Consider the following 21,002-nt stretch of genomic DNA (forward strand, 5'->3'; position numbering starts at 1 on the left):
GGCTGCTTCATTATGGATGTTGTTTGCAATAAACCCTGAGCAACAGTTATACAGTCTCTGTTGTGATAGTGATTGCTCTGATCATAACTCCACTGTTGAGGATTTACAGTGACTGGAAGCCCCTTTTTTTTTAATTCTCCATGTTTTGAAATGTCTGTTTTCCAACTGGGCCACCCTGGTGAACATATCTACTGAACCACTTTTTATGAGCAGACGGGCATGGTTCCAATAGAAAGAGAGAGACTATTACCACATCGCATGCTTCTTTTTGGACCAGGATGGAAATCCTGTATATTCTCAGCCTATGGGGTGAAGTGGTTGTGCAAGCCCAACTGGGAGGCAACTGAAGGAACAGGGATGTCTATGTGGATGTTACAGATGGGATAGAAGCAATGGGCTACAACAGGGGCAAGAATCAATATTGGGTAATGGTGAAGGATCGGTTCTCTGTCTATCAAAGGCTGAAGCTAGTCAACAAGAGACGTGGAACCATCCCTGACACTTTCCAGATCTATTATGGATTCCATGTCATACATGGCAGAAACTCTACCATCATCCCACATGCAATGGTAGAGTCAACTGTGAGAAAGAGGAGGATGAAGTGGACAGGGATAAGGATGCAGATTCTGTAGAGAAGGTCTCTCCAGTCAACAGCCAAATCACAGTGAAACCCACAGGGGTCACAAGCATACAAGGTGAAGGACAAAGTTCTTTGGGGTAAATGTGATCTCTTTTATTAGACCAACTAAATAGTTGGAAAAATTGTTCTTTGCAAGCTTTTGGGCACAAACACCCTTCTTCAGGCATATAGGGAGTCTGCTGGTAAATTGTGTGCTCTCCTGGGTAGTTTAGAAGCCAAAATGCAAAATGCAGGTCTGTGAAAATGCAAATGCCTGGCAGTGAGGATCAGAGGGGTAGAGACAATAGGTATGAGACAGGAAGGGTTGGGCGAAAGGGGGAATGTTGAACTGGTGATAGAAGAATGTAGCTGGTAAAATGCAGACAGGTTACTTGCAGTTATCAGATGGCAGGCAGGTAATAACGTGCCATAAATCCAATGTCTATATTTAGTCCATGATTTTTTGTATCCAGTAGATTTATGAAATGAAGCTTGTAGGCTTGTCTACAAAAGGTGTTTTGTAAATTCTCTTTGAGGATTAGAACTGGGAGATTGGAGAGAAAGTGGTTATCTTGTGAGAAATGTGCACCCACAGGTAATTGGGCATTTTTGTCTTTGATAGATTTTCGGTGTGCATTCATTCTGGTATGCAGTTGGGTTTTTTTTGTTTCTCTTACATATTTTCCATCCAGGCATTTAGTGCACCGGATGAGATATATTACATTTCTGGAGGTGCAGATGTAAGATCCAGGAATGGTGATGGTTCTGTTGTGGGGTGTATTTATTGTGGGAGTGGTGGAGATGTGTTGGCAGGTTTTACATTTCTTATCCTGGCATGGTCTGGTGAAGGATGCACAGATAGTATATATGATACCTTAAACTCCACCCCTTTCTTTGTCAGCCCATGGCTTTGATCCCAGAGCCTTGGCCTACCCAGCACAGCAGCTCACCCCAGTCTGCCACCTCCCCAGCAGAACACTGGGGTAGACTCAGGTGGCCAGAACACTCCATCTGGGCCCAGGCACATGTCTACACCCTGCTACCAGAGTGGCCAGACAAAGTCAGCTGACCTTTACACCACTTCCTACATAAGCCCCTGACTCAGAAGGGGAAGTGTCTGGCAACAAGGTGTAATCTTGTACCTAGGCTGCAGCATCCTTGGATTGTGCTGCTACTGACTCTTATGGATTCTCTGGATACCTGACCTTGCTTGTCTTCTCTGAATACTTGAGCTAGCTCTGCTTAACCTTTTGCATACCTGACCTAGTGAGCTTCCTAACCTCATGCTCTGCCTGACCCTCTGGGTCTCTGACTTGGTTCCCTTGATAAACCTCCTGACTTCCTGGCTTTTTCTGGGCCCTGTGGTGATACCCCAGACCTGGCTGTCCACAGCCCAGCATTACACTCTTTAAACATTATGCCTGTTTGTATCGTCAGTAAACAAAGGAATTGATTTTGAAAGCAGCCAATTTATTTTACAGCCCTGAACTAGTAATAAAATGAGAAAATATTAAAACCATTTAATAGTCAGCAAGTTCTGGCATCAAGATAGAATTACTACTGTCATAAAACACCAACATATCAGAAAAATCAATTAATTAAAAGCATTCTGAAATAAACTGACATCAACACTTGAGCCAAACATGGATATTTAAAATGATCTTTTGCACATACTCCAGTGCATGTTTAGTCACAACAGCTGTTTTTTAAGTATAAACTTTCATGGTCCACACGTGATGTAAATATGAAACATTCTGCTGCCTCTTGCTTCACACACAATTTCAGGAACATGGCCTTCCACATCCAAAAGTTCTGTAGCTATCACTTAAAAGAAGTGGATCTGCAGCCTGATGCAATTCAGCCCCTCAGAGCTTGCACCACAAGCTCTAAAATGCAGCTGCACCCTGTCAGGTTAGTCAGGGAATGCCTACAAAGGCAGTTCCTCCACAGAATCTGATGGAATAAACCCTCAGCTTATGAAAGCTTATATTGTACATCTCTGATTTACTATAGTTAGTCTATAAGGTGCAAATAATATATTCTGCCTTTTGTGCCTTTTATGTATTACCTCCATTATGCACTCATTGCCCTATTATCTCTTATCTCTGCTTCCTTACACCACCAACTGTTGATGTAAGAGAAGCTGCTGAAGTTCAGCAAATAAAGAAGGATCACATGGCCTGTCTGGAAAATAGACAGGATCCATGACTATTCTGGAGAGAGAGCGATTTGAAGAACTTACCCAGATTCTTACACTTCATTCACTTCAGACATCATCACTACAGTGTTTGAGTACCTTACCTTATCTCCGCCCACTCTGCCTGCCCTTTCTGGCTCCAGCAATCAGTGGCAGCACAGCAGGGTGTCACACAGTGCAGGGTGCTCTAAGAATTGTATTTCACTAGAATGGCAGTGGAATTGTCTCCTGGGAGGAGCTTTCATCCCATGTTTTTGTCACAAAAATTAGGAGTATTATTCGCCTTCTTGACATAGGCATCTGCAGCAAAAATAATAATAAAGGTGAATTATACCCCCACCAGCAGTAAAATCCAGTGCTGCTGTAGAAGATTGCAATTCCCAGAGTACCATGCATTCTGTGACACATTGCTGTGGTGCCACTGTTTGCCGCTGATCCTGCAGGCTGAAAGCCTCCAAAGCCATGGGGTAGAAAGGAGAGGAGAAGAGGGACCACCCTGGCTGTATTTTTGGACAGTTCATTTTTGCTTTCTCCCCTTCTTGGTTTGGGAGGGATATATAATTTGTTTTTCTGGCTGTTAGTAGGGTTTGATTTTCTTCACCCTGATTCTTCAACCTGAGCCTTGCTTCATTCTCACATACAGGCTGGACACTATCATAAACAGCTTTCCTAGATGCATAGCATGTTTTGCTTTTTATGCAACATATGTAACTGAAGGAACCACACTGGCATATTTGAGTGTTTACATATATATTTATTAAACCTGCATTATATGCAGGCCTAGCTACCTACAAACATAACACTTAGGATTCTGATGGCTTCTGAAACATAATGGGGACCTCTCGAAGACTCACAAACTAATGAGATGACAACCAATTCCTGTGCACTAAAAGGGGTATCTAGAAAGAATCAGACAGAGAAAAGATAGTGCTGTAGAGATAAACACTTTGGCTAGGGACAGAAGTTACACATAAACCAGTTTAAGCATCAGAAACTGGTTTAAACCTCTAACAGAACAGACGTTCAGTGTACATAAGTCTGTTTCAAAATGGCTGAAACTGGTTTAAGATAAGCCTGGTTGAATGTAGTTTCAGACTTAACTGATTTGGGTCAAACCGGTTTAAGAAACTTCTGTCCCAGACTCCTTCCTGGTTAAAGTTAAATTACAGTCCCCCAGCATCCCAGCATGCTTTCTAGCCCTGGGATGTGCTGAGCTGTCTGCTCCAGCCAAGAAGACTTGGGGCAGGGGGTGAGGTGGCCATCATAGAGGACAGTCTGGTTGTCTGTTGATACCAAACCGGACACCTTTATGTCCTCTATTTTTCTCTTGAAGTGAAAAACAAGGGAAATAAAGGTGTCAGGTTTCATACCAATACAGGACAGAGGACAGAGTAGCAGAAAACCAGAATGTCCTCTATGATGGCCACCCTAGCATGGGGAGGCAAAGATTGCCCCCTCCCTTGCCACCGCCCCCCCCTGCAAACGCCAGCTGGGGTCTGGGTCCAGGGGAGGGGAGGCAGGTTAAACACCTCTTCCCCTGTTTAAACTTACTGCTGTCTGCAACTGTGGATTACAAATCCCAGAGGCACCTGGAAGCAGCACCTGTACGTGGAAGCAGGAAGAGTCCTGCTGCTGTAATTCTGGACTGCAAATCCCAGAGACCTCGGAGGCACCAAGAAGACAAAGTGAACACTAGAGCTATGCGTAACAGCAGTGTTCCATTTCAACCAGCATTTCAATGGAACAGCATTCCATTTTGAATTTTGCTTTGATTCGAAACAGCTTTTCCATTCCATTCCATCAAAACAGGGTCGAAACGGCGAAACTGTTTCGACATTTCGCCCATAGGATATAATGGGGAAGGACAAAACAGCTTATAACTTTGTCATTTCTGGCCTGATCTGGATGAACCTTACAGGAATGGTAGCCTCTTCAAAGGCATGAAGTCTACCAAGATTCAAGGAGATAGGTGCAGGGGGTTTGGAGAAAGTGCACCCCAAATTCTTGAAAGCAAAACTCATAGATTCATAGATGTTAGGGTCGGAAGGGACCTCAATAGATCATCGAGTCCGACCCCCTGCATAGGCAGGAAAGAGTGCTGGGTCTAGATGACCCCAGCTAGATGCATATCCAACCTCCTCTTGAAGACCCCCAGGGTAGGGGAGAGCACCACCTCCCTTGGGAGCCCGTTCCAGACCTTGGCCACTCGAACTGTGAAGAAGTTCTTCCTAATGTCCAATCTAAATCTGCTCTCTGCTAGCTTGTGGCCATTATTTCTTGTAACCCCCGGAGACGCCTTGGTGAATAAAACCTCACCAATTCCCTTATGTGCCCCCGTGATGAACTTATAGGCAGCCACAAGGTCGCCTCTCAACCTTCTCTTGCGGAGGCTGAAAAGGTCCAGGTTCTTTAGTCTCTCCTCATAGGGCTTGGCCTGCAAGCCCTTAACCATACGAGTGGCCCTTCTCTGGACCCTCTCCAGGTTATCCGCATCCCTCTTGAAGTGCGGTGCCCAGAATTGCACACAGTACTCCAACTGCAGCCTGACCAGTGCCCGATAGAGGGGAAGTATCACCTCTTTGGATCTGTTCGTCATGCATCTGCTGATGCACGATAAAGTGCCATTAGCTTTTCTGATGGCTTAGTCACACTGCCGACTCATGTTCATCTTGGAGTCCACTAGGACTGCAAGATCCCTTTCCACTTCCGTGCCACCCAGCAGGTAATTTCCTAGGCAGTAGGTATGCTGGACATTTTTCCTCCCTAGGTGCAGCACTTTGCATTTCTCCTTGTTGAATTGCATTCTGTTGTTTTCTGCCCACTTGTCCAACCTGTCCAGGTCTGCTTGCAGCTGTTCCCTGCCCTCCGGCTTGTCCACTTCTCCCCACAGTTTTGTGTCATCCGCAAACTCGGACAGAGTACACCTCACTCCCTCGTCCAAGTTGCTGATGAAGACATTAAAGAGTATCGGTCCAAGGACCGAGCCCTGCGGGACCCCACTGCCCACACCCTTCCAGGTCGAAACTGACCCATCCACCACGACTCTCTGGGTGCGACCCTCTAGCCAATTTACCACCCACCGAACTGTGTAGTCATCCAAGTCACAGCCTCTTAACTTGTTGACCAGTATGGGGTGGGATACCGTATCGAAGGCCTTCCTGAAGTCTAAGTATACGACATCCACCCCTCCTCCTGTGTCCAGGCATTTTGTAACCTGGTCATAAAAAGAGACTAGATTGGTCAGGCTCGATCTGCCTGCTACGAACCCGTGCTGGTTTCCCCTCAGCATAATTTGTCCTACCGGGCTCTCGCAAATGTGAGCCTTGATAATTTTTTCAAAGTCTTTGCCAAGGATGGAGGTGAGACTGACTGGTCTATAGTTGCCCGTATATATAGTTGCATAGACTCATGTCACATGTATGTATTAAGCCACAGTGGGGTCAAAACTGCAGGCATACTAGCCCCTGCAGAAGCCACAAAGCCTGCCACGTTTCAAGGAGATAGGTGCTGGGGTTTGGGGGAAGCTGTACCTCAAGCTGTGGACAAGAAAGACTGATAGCATAGGTAACACTGTTCATGTGTTAAGGTGCAGCAGGGTGAAAGCTGCAGGCCTGCTAGCCCCTGCTGAGGCCATGAAGCCTGCCAGCTTTTGAGGAGATAAGTGCAGGGGTTCTGGGGCCCTGCACCTCTAGCTGCTGACAGGCAAAACTCATGTCATGGGTGCTTGTGGGACTGTGTCTGTCTTGAGGCACGGGGTGGGGGGAAACTATTGCAGGCCTGCTAGCCCCTGCTGTGGCCAAGAAGCCTGCCAGCTGTCAAGAAGATAGGTGCAGTGAGGTTCTAGGGCCCTACACCCCTAGCTGCTGATAGGCAAAACTCGTGACATGGGTGCTTGTACAACTGACTGTGTCTGTCTTGGGGCAGAGTGGGGTGAAAACTACAGGCCTGCTAGGCCCTGCTGCGGCCACAACGTTGGCTACAAAAGGACCAACTCAGAGGATCATCATAAAATTCTAGTTTATTAGATGGATGCAAAAGTCAGATCATAAACCTTGGGGCTGCTCCCCTCAAACACACACACATTCATGCACACACACACACACACACTCGCAGTAGCTAGCTATGAATACTAAGCACTGATGTCAAGATATACCTATCCCCAAGCGCTGGAGTCAGCTGTCAATGGCCAGTTGAGACTTCTTTCAGTGCGATGTTGCTTCAGAAGTGGGTCGCCGGCTGGTCCTTCTGGCTGGACTGGCAGTGTGTTGCTCAGGTCAAAAATGATGCCATTGGGGGTCATTCTTCGTTGCCTTTTATCCCTCTCTGGCAGACTTTGGTGACTCCCCAATTCTCGGGCTTACCCAATCCAGGGGTCATTGACCTTGTGGGACGTCCCCCTTGGTGGCTGCTAGATGGCAGCTGTCAGCCCCAGGGGTCACATCCGCGAATACGTGCAGTCTCAGGAGTCCGTTGATGGATGTTGATTAATTCACTGCCATGATGAATAGGGCTCTGGGAGTGGTTGATCAGGGGGTATTTTAGCCCCAAAAGTCAGTCTCCAGTGTTCATTAGTTCAAATCGGGGCTTCTGTACCTTTAACAGTGAAGTTTCCAGGAGTTCCCAGCTCTGTCATTTGTTACAAAGTTAAGGTATACTTGTAATAAAAATATATTTTGTAGGTGCTTTTATGGGTATAAAATAGTATTCTGCATTGGTATGTCTCCTCCTCACTTTATTTGGTCTATTTGTTGTATGTGCCATGGCAATTTTCCCTTTTATATTTTATGCTTTTTAACTTTGTAATAAATGTACTTTATGATTAAAAGTAAGTTGTACCATATAACAACATTACCAAGGGCAGGAATTGAACCACTGACCACCCTGTATTGAGCTGGTCCCTGAGTGAATCATGATTGATTGCATAACACAGTAGCTAGCTACGATAATGAGTTAATGAGCAAGGATTAACGAAACCACAGACTAATGAGAGGAAAGAATTAATATGGAGCTGGGAACTCCTTGAAACTTCACTGTTAAAGGTACAGAAGCAACCCATCTCCTTGAAACTTGGTAGGCTTCATGCCCTCACAAGGGGCTACCATTCCTGCAAGTTTCATCCAAATCAGGCCAAAAATGACAACGTTTTAGGCTGTTTCAACCTTCCCCATATAGCCTATGGGGGAAATGTCGAAACAGCATCAAAATGGTGAAACATTTCAACTTGCCTTGTTGTGTTTAGAGGCTGCTTAGACGATATCTGTTTCATTTTGATTTTGCTGTTTTGACCTTGAAACAAATTGAAACAGTGTCAAAACAATACTGGCTTCAAAATTCGGCACAGCCCTAGTGAACACACAGATATATGCCAGAGACCTGTGCTCTAGCATCCCCTGGCTTCTGGCCTGAACCACTGCAGGCATGTGGCCGCATTTCCTGAATCCAAAGTGAATGTCTGTCCAGTTGTTTTTCAGTTTAATCTCTTTGCAGGTTAGACTAACCTGCAAAGACTGAATCGATTCAGCCTCAGGCTTTTTAACTGTCTATACTTAGCCTTTATCACTTCCATGCAGAAAGCAAGAGGATCATGCTCAGATCTCAGGGACATTTTCTGAGACAGTTTGGCTTTTGGTCCCTAGACAGTCATGCTACATTTTTTAGCATAACTATCATCAGAAAAGTAATGCAAACTGAAATGGCAGGGTTCTATTTATTTTCTCAGTAACATTTCTATCAAATTGGGTCAACTCATGTGTAAAAAAAGATAACATTTTAATCTATCAGCACTGTAACAGTTTGGGATTTGGAAAAATTTTCTGCCACTTAAAAATATTCTGAACTCACAATTTGGCTGACAGTTTTGCTGTTGCATAAGATAGTATATCATTCAATTTACTCTTATTGCTCTACTGGCTTACAGCGCTCATAGTAAACATTCACTTTGTTTTGTAGAGGAAATAAGCAAACTCAAGCCAAGAGGATATTTTGCAAGCATTCAGTTTAGAAAAATGCCACTTAAGATAGAGAATTTGCTATGACCTCTGTAATATCACAAGCTATTGAGGACATGTGCCCACTTCTCATTAAGGCAGCCCATGCAGTCCTGTGTTCATGATCAGATGGACTGTTAAATCAGCTGTAGCTTGCTTAGTGTTTTCATTCCTAAGTGTGGATAATATGGAAAAACAGTCAAAAGGTCACAGATACCACAACTGCTTCAGTCAAGTTGAAATCTGACAGGAGAAAGTGCCTTCCCAGGCATAAAGAGAAGACAGAATTTTGAAGGAAATGGATCCTTGGATATCCAAAAGGAGGGCAGAGTCCAAGTGGCCAATTAGCCTGTACATAATTTAAATAATAAAAATAATTGTATGCATAGATTAGGAAATGATGGTACTGCTCAGCTTAGTACAGTTGAGACATCAGCTGAAGTATTGCCTCCAGTGCAGGATGTCATATTTTGTGAAGCATATAGGGAAACTGGAAGGGGCCCAGAAGCAAGTGATGAAAATAAAGAGATTGGGAAGTAAGCTATATGAGGTTAAAAAGTTGCAGGACCTAGGTATGTTTAGACTGGAGGAAAGGAAATGAAAGGAGGACATCATAGTAGTGTGCAAATATCTGAAAAACTTTCATACTGAAAAGGAAGAACATCCATTCTCACTTGGCACAGAAAGTAGGACATAAGGCAATGGGTTTAAATTGTAGTGAAGCAGATTTAAATTAAACCTCAGGGGAAATGTTTCCAACTGTATAAACACTAGAGAATTAAACAAGCTGCCTAGGAAAGTTGTGAAATCTTCTTCATAGGAGGTTTTCAAGAAGCTGAATAGCCATCTGTCTGAGATGGTTTAGGAATAGCAAATCCTACATCTGTGCAAGAGGTTGGACTAGATGACCCTTGAGGTCCCTTCCAATTGTATGATTCTATAATTCAGGTACTTTCTATGGAGGGTATTTTTCTAGCAATGATGAATGCACTTGTCTGGCATTTTCTTATTGCATAATGAAAAGAATACATGTCTTCATTGTTTAGTCAGGTCAGCAGATGGTCAAACAATAACCTGTGAATATTGGTTGTGATTTTTTGGCATCATGGCACTAAATAATTATTCTGAAATAATTGTCTTTTGTTATTCAGTAAATTCTGTATATAGCATGTGAGACAGCTGAGAAGTGTTTCTAAGGTGCTTGCTGAACACTGTGAGGATTAGACCAGTTTTTTTTGGCATTTGTTCATGTATTGTAAGCTGTATGTCACCACTAAGAGCCTAATTAAAGTCAAAGATTAGTGAGGCCTTGTATGTAGTGAGCCTGAGTAAATTTAGCAAGGCCTTGTAGAAGTAGTAGTAAGCTTTGTGGCACAGTTAAAAATTAACCTTATCAGAAGAATGCAAAGGCTTTTACTGCTATTCGTCAGTTGTAAGAAAAATTGTAGTGAAAGAATCTGAATGGCTGTAAGTTATCAGCATAGCTCAGAAGTTATAAATTGGCTGGCACATCTGGAAATCATTAGAAAGAAGATGCAGCCCTGTGAGAGAAGCTACTGATTTAAAGTTAGCTGCTGACCTGGATTCAGTGGGCCCATGGATCTCGAGGAGCCTGAGGCCTGAATACTAGGGTCCTTCCTGATACCCCTCAGACAACGCAGATTGGGGACACCTGACTTCGCTGACCTTTGAAGGAGAGGAACTTGTACATCAGGCATCAGAGGGGCTGCCGTTAAGTTGCCAACGTGAATTGTTATGGTCTGTCATTGTAGTCTTATTATTTATGCGTAGTTGTGTGTTTGTTAAGTCAATAAAACTTTCTTACCTTTTTACTCCCGACCATACTCTCAATCCAGAACCCTCCGCTGGCAGCTGGAACAGCATGCTTTGTCCAGTGCTGTTGGCAGCTTATTTTTTTCTTCTGTGCTTTTATCTTTTATTCCTCCCATTGATCCCTGATTGAAATGTTTATTGGTTTAAATATTTTCCTCTCTGATTTGTTGTATTTTCCGAGGGAAAAAGTAGCAGCCTAAATTATGTGACATTCATCAAGCCCAGTTTTATAAGCTGGGGGGGCCTGTATTTCTTCTTGTTTATATCACTACTTTATATTTTAGTTAATTTTCTCTTCCAGATGCCTCTTGTGCCTGTTTCTCTGGCTAACAGAATATAATGTTAGCCATGCCTGAGATACTTTGCGGTTTCACTTTTACTTATTTGTTCTCTGGAAACAGTTCTGTAAGGCCTGATTCTTTCAAGCCAGCTTTTGGCCAGTTAATATACTGATTTCGACATAGTTACACTGGTATAAACTTAGGTCTACACAAGACACCGACTATGCAGTCATTAAGTACCCATATAACCAGAGTTACTGCATCTGAGGAATGGCTGTTTCAAAACGCCAACTGCACAGTAACTCATGACTGCTGCAGAGTTGCATTGTGTCACGCTTCCTACGATATGATGCTACTGAGCAGTAGTCACGGGCTACTGCGCTGTCAGTGTCTCGTGTTGATGTGGCTACTGAGTAGAGAACATAGCTTATAGTCTTAGTTTGATATATTCTTTCTATTGAGTATTGTAGGTGTGCTGGAATGAATGTACAATTTAAACACCTGGAATGTGAGAGATAATAAGACCCTGGTTAAATATTTTAAATGATTATAGTGGTTGACAGAATGAAGGCATAGGCTTCCTTTGTGCAGGATGACACCCATTTGGTAGATTTAGTATATTACTTTGAGAGAAGGTTAGGTTAGGCATATTTATGCCTCCTCTAAAAAGAGAAAGGGATAACAACTGTATTGTATAAATACCAGCTATTACAAGTGAAAACAGGTGTTGCATGATGCAACTAGTAAGAATGCAGCCATAGTCGGACAAATGCCAGGCAAACTAATTCCCCTGTGTAATAAATGCTGATGGAACAAATATGACCTGAGGCTTCTTTTCTGCAGGAGTGGATAATGATGTCACAGTACAGCCAGCTATTTTCCTTCTTCACATGCAGAAGCTGCTAGGGAAAGGTTGTGGTGTTACAATAAATGAAGTCATACCACAGCAGGTTTGGATGGATCCTCTCAGACCTTAATCATTGTCTGGGTCCTCTATGGCATGGTTCTTTTCAGACAGAACTTTTGTTAATAGATACAGGGAAAGATCAAGGGAAATGGCTTGTTTCATTATCATTTTCCCAACAAACTGCTGAACAGATCATCAAATACCCAATGGATTCCCATAGATCTCCAGTATACACATAGTCTTTTGTGTTCCCCACCCTACTCACTAATAGCTCTGGGTACAACTCTCTCCCCTAAGAGATGTGGTCTGGTGATCTGAAAACAAGACTGGGAACTAAATATTTGAGTGCTAATCTCGCCACTGACATGACTTCCTTGTTTTCTTCTCTGTAAGGTGGTGCTAGTAATACTTAGCTACTTGACAGGGGGTTGGAGAGGAATAAGAAAGAGTAGAAGCAGCATATACTGCTTCTACAGTATCACTTCTACTTCCTTTCTGATCAAAGCAGTCTGGAGGGAATACTCTTCGTAGAAACAAACCTTGGGCACTTCTTAGAAAAAGTGGTCACTGTAAAACAATAAGATATTTGCTTCCTTGGGGATTGTGTAGTATACCAGGGAGGTGGTCCTCGCCCCTACCTTGGGCAAATTCAAGAGGAGGTTGGATGGTCACCTGTCTGGGGTCTTGTGAACCCAGCATTCATTCCTGCCTGTGGCAGGGGGTCAGGCTAGATGATCTGTTCAGGTCCCTCCTGACCCTAGCTACTATGAAACTATGAAACTCTCACTTTCTGCCAGCCAAGACACATTGCATGATGGTTCTGAACAGAATACATGTTGCCAATGCAAGTAACTATACTGTTATTTGTATTACTCTTATTTGAGATGGGTTATGTTCCAGAGATTTACATTATCAAGTTCACAGTTTTTGAGATCCTAGCTATGAACCCAGGAATGCCTGGTAGAGGAGCAATCTAATGCTTCTCAAGAATCCTCTTTATGAAGCATAATATATAGGAAGTCAATGAGATTTGTTCTTGCTTTGAGGGATTACCAAAAATAATGCATTAAAAGGGTATTAAGATCATTGCCAATACTGCAAAGATTAATAGTCACCTGTAACCAAAATGTTCAGTACTGACATGACAAGGTTCCTGGCCTGGCTTGCTACCAGACCCCAACATCCTCACTCTTGCTTTCAGACTCTCTGGGTTCTTCCCCGCACTATGGTTATCTCACCTGCCATCGTCACTTGATTTTACAGCTTTGCAGGGCGGTGGCCCCTGTGCGGGCCGGGAGCGATCCGGGCCCTTTTTCGTGCCGCGTGGGCTGTGGCCAGCAGCCCAGGCACGCTGGGTCGGAGAAAGCAGGCGACACGCTAGAATTAGGCACGGACTCATAATGGTTGATTCAAGATTGTTTACTTACACCGAAGATGGTCGTGGTGGAGGACTCAGACAGTATTCGGATCACTCCCATGGAGTTGTTGAGGCTCCGTGGATCCTTTTTGCGCGCAGCGAAGAGGGATACGTCGAGGATTGCGCTCGGTGACGGGGAGAGGCTAGAAGCTGATCAGACCCCTGTTGCCTTCTTTGAATACGCTGGGTCCAATAGGCTCCACAGCGCTTAGAGATCTTCACAAGACGTGAAGTTCTCTTCCTCCTGATAGTCATGGAGTCCTCCAACTTGGGCGGAAACCACTCAAGCCTCTTATATGGCTAACAAGCCAATCGCCAGCCGCCACGTGTGAATAATTTAGCGCAAGCCAATAATGGGGCTCGAATTAGAACACAAATGGCGGGAACTCCTTGCAACATGCATTTCTTACCTGCAAAGAAGAAATGCACACTGCAAAGAAAGCTTCGAACGGCGGAAAAATAATTCAGTGGTGCCAAAGCACACACAAAACAAAAAAATCACACCCTTGGGTTGTGACAGCCCCTAGGAGGCAGATCCAGGTTTTGGGGTAGGTCCTTGTTTGAATCCAGGCCCTTCCTGGCCACAGCTCACTTTCAGTTTGGCTGGGTCCCACTGCCTGGGGTATGTGACAAACCAGTAGGGGGTGCTCCTGCATTGAGCCATCCACCTCACTACACCCAAACACCTCAGGCTCCGAGTGCCTCCCTGGGGGCGCCTCACGTCTGGTCGCCCCCCTTCCTGGAGTATACCCACTAGCCTGGGGGTAACACTGCCACCACCCAGGGAGGCTTGATTCTGGCTCTGTGCGCCCTGGGAAACACAGGCCTAGTACCCCTCGAGGGTACTTGATTCACTTCAAGAACTTGGGATGCTTCCCTCAGTCAGAAGCACCAGTAGTAGTCTCCCTTAGTCAGCTGAACCAAGGGGACCCCAAGGCATATTCTAGACCCACTCCCAATAAGTCTCCCATGCTAGGTACAAAGGAGAACTTTATTGGTTACAAGGAGTAGGGTTGGAATAGGGTACTGGGTAGAGCAATATCAGAGAAATCCCATAAAGCAAACTGGCATGGCTGTGTAGCCTTTGATCACACATCTGAATGTTAGATCTCAGGTAGCTTACTCACAAGTATCATCCAGAGGCAGGTGGAGATTGCCTCTGGAGGCAGGCAGTTCATTGATCATGAGTTTTGAGAGAGAGAGCAAGTTTCAGATGGTCCAGCTCTTCTCTCTCTCCGAGTCTTCCTCACAGCTGCTGCTCCCTTTTCCTGGGCAGTCCTTAACTTATATAGCCCTTATGACCTCATTTACCTGGTCCAATGGAGGCCAGCACCTGTTGGCTATCAGCCAACCAATTTGAAATGCATCACTAGTTGCTGGGCAGACTGGCAGTTCCTAGCTCCCCAGGGAACCCAAGCCCCTCACTCAGGTATGTGATGCTAGTCACGTAGGCAGAGGGAGCAGGTTTCCCCCCTCCCTCAGGAATGTATCCAGCTTAGGTTACCTAAAGAGATAGGGTAAGGTGTGTACCCTCTGCAGGGCCCATCTTAACCAAATTTCCCCAAAAACTCTGCTCTGTGTAGACACAGAGGTAGCTTTCTGCCACACTAATATACCAGGTCCTTGAGCACCAACTCTAACCCCTCACAGGCTCTGGACCACTCAGCCCCTAATCATGCCCCCTGTGGACATGAAAGTTACACTCCCCAGTTTTTGCTTTCAGATATGCAGTCTTTTGACACACCACAATCTTCTTGCTGAATGTATTTGGACTCCTGCCAGTACTGGGCTGTGGGAATGCTCTGAGCTAGGTGCTCCTGCTGCATTCCAATGACCTACAATCCACCCCCTTACAGCTACCCTAGTCCTCCAGTGTAAATGTAAATCAAAAGTACGAGCATTCACTTTTAAACAAAAGGCTTGCCAAATACAAGCTTCTCTGCAAGGGTTAATTTCACCCCACAATAGCATAAATGCAAAAGGTTCAAAGTACTTATTTCATGTTGCTCACAGCACAGGGTCTCTTCTACCCTTCTGTGGTACCCAGCCTTTCCTCCAGGCAGTCCAGATTAGTTCCCTGGAACTCTGCTTTCTGCAGCTCCTACAACCAGACAAGTCCCGAGCTTTTGAGCCTCTCCCTGGATCACCTGATGCTGTACTTCCACTGCAGGCCTGCCAATCACAGATTACACCTGGGGCAGGCAGCCATCTTATTTAAGGTTCCTTTTTCCTATTTAGTCTGTTCAAGGGGCTGGGCTGGCTAACGAGCCCTGGGCTCCCTCCCCTTCTCAATAATGGGGCACGGGCCCTGTTACATCATTTTATTGAATTTAAGTGTAAAATGACTTAGGGGGTCAAGTTTAGAATGATCAGCAGTAGATCATTAATACAACCAAAGCAGATGGGTGCCAGGTCATTTTATAACAATTTTCTCCAAATGAAATGTATCTAGTTCTCTCAATCTTTCTCTTTGTCACCTATTGTTAGGTCTTCTTTTGTTTCTGTACATGCTTCTTAAATGCTGTGCCCACAACTAGACACAATTCTCCAGATGAGGCCTAGCTAGCACTGATTAGAGTGGTACTCTACCTACTTGCATTTTGCATACAATATTTCAATTAATGTAACTTCACATCGCTAACTGTCATTGAGTTTGTGATCTAATTTATCAAGAGCCTTTTGAATCCTCTAAAGTACTTGCACCCCACTCACTTTGTGTCACCTGCAAACTTATTTAGCATGCTCTATACATACACCTAAATCATTCTTAAAAATGTTAACAGCATCAGACCCAGAACAGATCTCTGTGGTACCCCACTTGAAACTTCCTATCATTCTGATATTAATCCATTAATAGTTGCTCTTTGTTTGCAGTTGTTTGACCAATTATCTATCCACCTAATGGTACTTCTATGTAGCCCACGTTTCTTCAGCTTGCCTATGAGAATGTTATGTGGAACTGCAACAAAAGCCTTAATGAATTCCTGGAATATTATATACAATGCACTTTCCTCATCCACCAGTCTAGTTACACTGTCAGAGAAGGATATCAAGTTGTTTTGGTATAATATGTTCCTATCAAATCCATGTTGGCTGCTAGTGGTCCCTCTTTCCTTCTCCAGGTATTTACAAATGTTTTACAAATATTTGTTTGGTAGAGCAAATGTTTTATATTTGTAAGAAGATACATACAAATGTTTTCATCATTTGTTCTAATAACTTCTTGTGTTGAACTTAGACTTATCAGTCTACATGCCTCTGGTCATTGGTCATCTTTTTATCCCCTTTTTAAAACCATTCTCCAGTCCTCCGGGACCTTGCCTATCATCTATGGCCCCTGGCAGATATTAATTTAAACGTGCAATAGGATCTGAGGAATTTTGTTCCGAATCCCAAGGATCATGAGACCTGCCATGTCAGGCGGCTTTAACACGCTACACATGCAAATTAAAGTGAAATACAAATGAGCCACAAACATGTTTCACATTAAATATGAAACATCATCCACATTAAATGTGAAGAACCTTTGTGGCTGGTTTGCCATTTGCATCATGTAATAAAATGGCTGAATGTGTGGCATATTACAATTTATTATGCAATAGTGTGATAAACATAATGTCTGCCAGGACCCAATGACTCTGGAAATAATATTTCCAGAGCACTAAGTCACTCTAATGCTGTAAATAAAATGATCTAGACAATTGTTTAAAAAATATTATCCAAACTTTTTCAGTGATTAGTGATAGTCAGCTTGGATCTGTTTCAAGTTTTGGGAGAAAGCTCATACCAGTTTTTATTTTATATGATGAAATTTACTTTTCCCTAAAATAGAGGGGAAAGAGCAGCTGCTGGCTTGGACAGAGACATATGGTATTTACAGGTTTCCAAAATATATAACAAGTGATTAGGGAAATTAAATGTGAACTAAACCATAGATCTTGCTGTGAGGATGAACTCTTAGTGTATTTGGGTAAACTAGATTTTAGTCACCATTATCAGTGGATATCAGTTTCATTCAGTCAATAGTCAAATTTTGGACAACAGATTTCACAGACATTAGGGCTGGAAGGGACCTCGGAAGATCATCGAGTCCAGCCCCCCGCCCAAAGGGCAGGACGTCAGCTGGGGTCATAGGATCCCAGCAAGATAAGCATCCAGTTTCATCTTGAAGGTGTTCAATGAAGGCGCTTGAACAACCTCCGGCGGCAGGCTGTTCCAGACCTTGGGGGCTCGGACAGTAAAGAAATTCTTCCTTATGTCCAGCCTGAAACGATCTTGTAGTAGTTTGTGACCATTTGTCCTCGTCATCCCTTGGGGCGCTCTGGTGAACAAACGTTCCCCTAGATACTGGTGGTCACCCCTGATAAACTTGTAGGTGGCCATCAGATCACCCCTGAGCCTGCGCTTTTCCAGGCTAAAGAGCCCCAGGGCTCTCAGCCTGTCATCGTAGGGTCTGCTTCCTTGACTCCTGATCATGCGCGTGGCTCTTCTCTGGACTCTCTCAAGCTTCTCCACATCCTTTTTGAATTGTGGAGCCCAAAACTGGACGCAGTACTCCAGCTGCGGCCTCACTAAGGCCGAGTACAGGGGGAGAATGACGTCCCGGGATTTGCTTGAGAAGCATCTATGGATGCAAGCCAGCGTTTTGGTCGCTTTACTAGCCGCAGCATCGCATTGCAGGCTCATGTTCATCTTGTGGTCAATGATGACCCCCAAGTCTCTTTCTTCCATAGTGCTAACCAACATAGCACTGCCGAGCCTATAAGGATGCTGCGGGTTTTTCTTCCCAAGGTGGAGAACCTTGCATTTATCGGCGTTGAACACCATCAGATTCTCATCCGCCCACTTGCTGAGCCTGTCCAGGTCAGCCTGGATCACCCGCCTGTCTTCTGGCGTGGATGCTTTGCCCCAAAGTTTGGTGTCATCGGCGAACTTGGCCAGTCCGCTTCTGACTCCAGTGTCCACATCGTTAATGAAGATGTTGAACAGTATGGGTCCAAGGACAGAGCCCTGGGGGACCCCACTGGTCACAGGACACCACGATGAGTGACTTCCATCAATTACTACCCTCTGGGTCCGACCCCGGAGCCAATTTTCCAGCCAGTGGATCGTGGGGGACCCAAGGCGACAATTGGCCAGTTTCTCCAAGAGACGATCATGGGACACCAGATCGAAGGCTTTTTTGAAGTCAAGATATATGACATCAATCTCATCTCCCTTGTCCAGGTGATAGGTCACCTGGTCGTAGAAGGAAATGAGATTGGTCAAGCAAGACCTACCCGCAACAAACCCGTGCTGGCTATCCCTTAAGACGTTGGCGTCGGCCAGTCCATTAAGGATGGCCTCCTTAATAAACTTTTCTAAGATCTTCCCCGGGATAGAAGTCAGGCTGATGGGCCTATAGTTAGCCGGATCCACTTTCCTCCCTTTCTCGAAGATAGGCACCACATTGGCCTTCTTCCAGTCTTCGGGCACTACACCAGAGCGCCAAGAGTTTTCAAAGATCCGCGCTAGAGGCTGGGCTATGACGCTCGCCAGCTCCTTGAGTACCCTGGGGTGAAGACTGTCAGGGCCGGCTGACTTGAAGGTATCCAGCTTCTCAAGATGTTCCTTCACGAAGTCAGCATTAATGGGGGGCAGGGGATCACCCTCACCCGGACTTCCCGGCCCTGTAGCAGGCACGGGTGTCCCATGGGGCTGATGAAAGACCGACGCAAAGTACCTATTTAATAGGTTGGCTTTTTCCTGGGCGTCAGTTGTCAGTTGCCCCATCTGGTTCAGCAGGGGTCCAACGTTGCCCCTGCTTTTCCTCCGGCTCCCCACATATCTGAAAAAGGACTTTTTGTTGTCCTTGATGCTCAAAGCTAGCTGGAGTTCAGTTGCAGCCTTGGCTTTCCTGGTCTGCTCCCTACAGGACCGGACCAGTGCAGAATAATCCTCCTTGGAGGTGACTCCCATCCTCCATCCTTTGTAGGCCTTTCTTTTTAGCCTCAGGAGGTCTGCTAGGTCCCTGGAGAGCCAGGGGGGCTGCTGTGCCCTCTTGCTGCCTTTCCTCCGAGATGGAATAGACTTAGTTTGTGCATTGAGGATCGCTCCCTTGAGGAGCAACCACTCTTCTTGAACTCCCCTCTCCCTGCGGTCACAGTCCCTTAGGGCCTCACTGACAAGCCTCCTGAGCTTGTCAAAGTCGGCTTTCCTGAAGTCAAGGACTTGCGTGTTGCTGACCGACTTGCCAGCTTTTCGGCAGATGGTGAAGGTGATCAGCTTGTGGTCGCTGTCACCCAGCTTCCCATCGATCACTAGGTCGGCGACTAGGTCCTCCCCAGTAGCCAGCACCAGGTCGAGCAGCGCTTTGCCTCTCGTTGGCCCATAGACTTCTTGAGTCAGGTAGAGGTCATCCACGCACGAGAGGAAGCTCTGCGACCGCTCAGATTTTGCTGAGCGATCCTCCCACGAGATGTCTGGGTAATTGAAGTCACCCATGACAACCATGGTCCTGGAGCAAGCTGCCTCAGCCAGTTCCTGGGCAAACTCCTGGTCTAGCTCAGGACTTTGGGTGGGAGGTCTGTAATAGACTCCCGCCATTGTGTCCCCTGTGCCGTGTTCCCCACGGATTTTAACCCAGAGGGTCTCCAGCCGTCCACCCCGGTCGCCAATATCGGCTTGCAGGGACGCGTAGCTTTCCTTAACATAGAGAGCTACACCCCCGCCCCTTTTCTCTACACGATCCCTCCTGTACAGGGTATAGCCATCTATCCCCGTGGTCCAGTCATGGGTGGAGTCCCACCAGGTCTCCGTGATCCCTATGATCAAAATTATCAATTTCTCCCTCCCCCAAAAACAAACCAATGTTTGTTATTGTTTATATAGCAGATGACACAGAACAGAACTGTGAATAGCAGTGGCACCACAGGATGTTTGTCCTTAAGCATAGCTCTCTACTTATCCCTGTCCAACCCCAGTTTCTAGTCAGTCTATCTTGTTCCATGTTCTGGGGCTGCAACACATACAAATTATGTGGTTAAGGACCTTTCCACATGTTACATATTCTCTTTTCTCCTCAGTGCTGTTCCTGTTCACTTAGTTGCGTCTGAGCTGAAATGAGTGGCAAAACTTATTTTCCCAGACTCCATCTGGTACGTGACACCTTCAATCCTAAATGCCCAAAGTCAGTGCAAGGAGGAGTGAGCATGGCAGCATTACTGGCAGTGATTCCTCCAATCAACAGTGTGTACTAAAGTTCAAAACTGGTGTCCACAGCCTGACCAACATGTCTGCTCATCGCAGCCTGCCATCCTACAGCTGACCATCCAGACTGAGCAAGAGTGGCCTGAAATCTCCATTGGGGTCTAGCCCTCCCCCACTTCTTGTCACCGGAGTAGCTGGTCAGGGTCAGTTGACTTACCACTTCTCCCTGTGGCAGGCCTCCACCCTGCTTACCTCACCGTGGCAGCCCTGGTGGCCAGGTCATGACCAGCACAGCTGCTGCTCCTTGGCCAGAAAGCCAGTCCCTGATTGGAGCACAGCCAGTTGGTCGTATGGTGAAAAGCAGCCCAGAGGCTGGGAACACGGTGGAAAGCATCTGGGCACCAGGACCAGAACTGGACATGCTCCCCACTGCTGGGATGACCCTGCTGCTGCCTCCTTTGCAGCCGGTGAGCCAGGGAAACTACCCCAGGACCACCTGAGCCCAAAGTGGGCCAAAACAGACCAGCATCTAGGCCCCAGATAGAAGACTTTCCAGCAGCAGCCAGACACAGC

At 45.5% G+C, this 21,002-nt stretch overlaps 1 long non-coding RNA gene across 1 annotated transcript; it reads right to left on the reverse strand.

The window, feature by feature from the left end:
- Window positions 1-6,816: 6,816 nt before the first annotated feature.
- Window positions 6,817-17,509, reverse strand: LOC132247739 (uncharacterized). The gene is made up of 2 exons (XR_009459113.1): window positions 14,369-17,509; window positions 6,817-13,651 (listed from the first exon to the last, which is right to left on the reverse strand). It is a non-coding gene; the product is annotated as an uncharacterized LOC132247739 (long non-coding RNA).
- Between the last annotated feature and the right edge of the window lie 3,493 nt (window positions 17,510-21,002).

This window comes from Alligator mississippiensis, chromosome 1 (genome assembly GCF_030867095.1).
Source record: "Alligator mississippiensis isolate rAllMis1 chromosome 1, rAllMis1, whole genome shotgun sequence".
In the NCBI taxonomy this organism is placed as follows: Eukaryota; Metazoa; Chordata; order Crocodylia; family Alligatoridae; genus Alligator; species Alligator mississippiensis.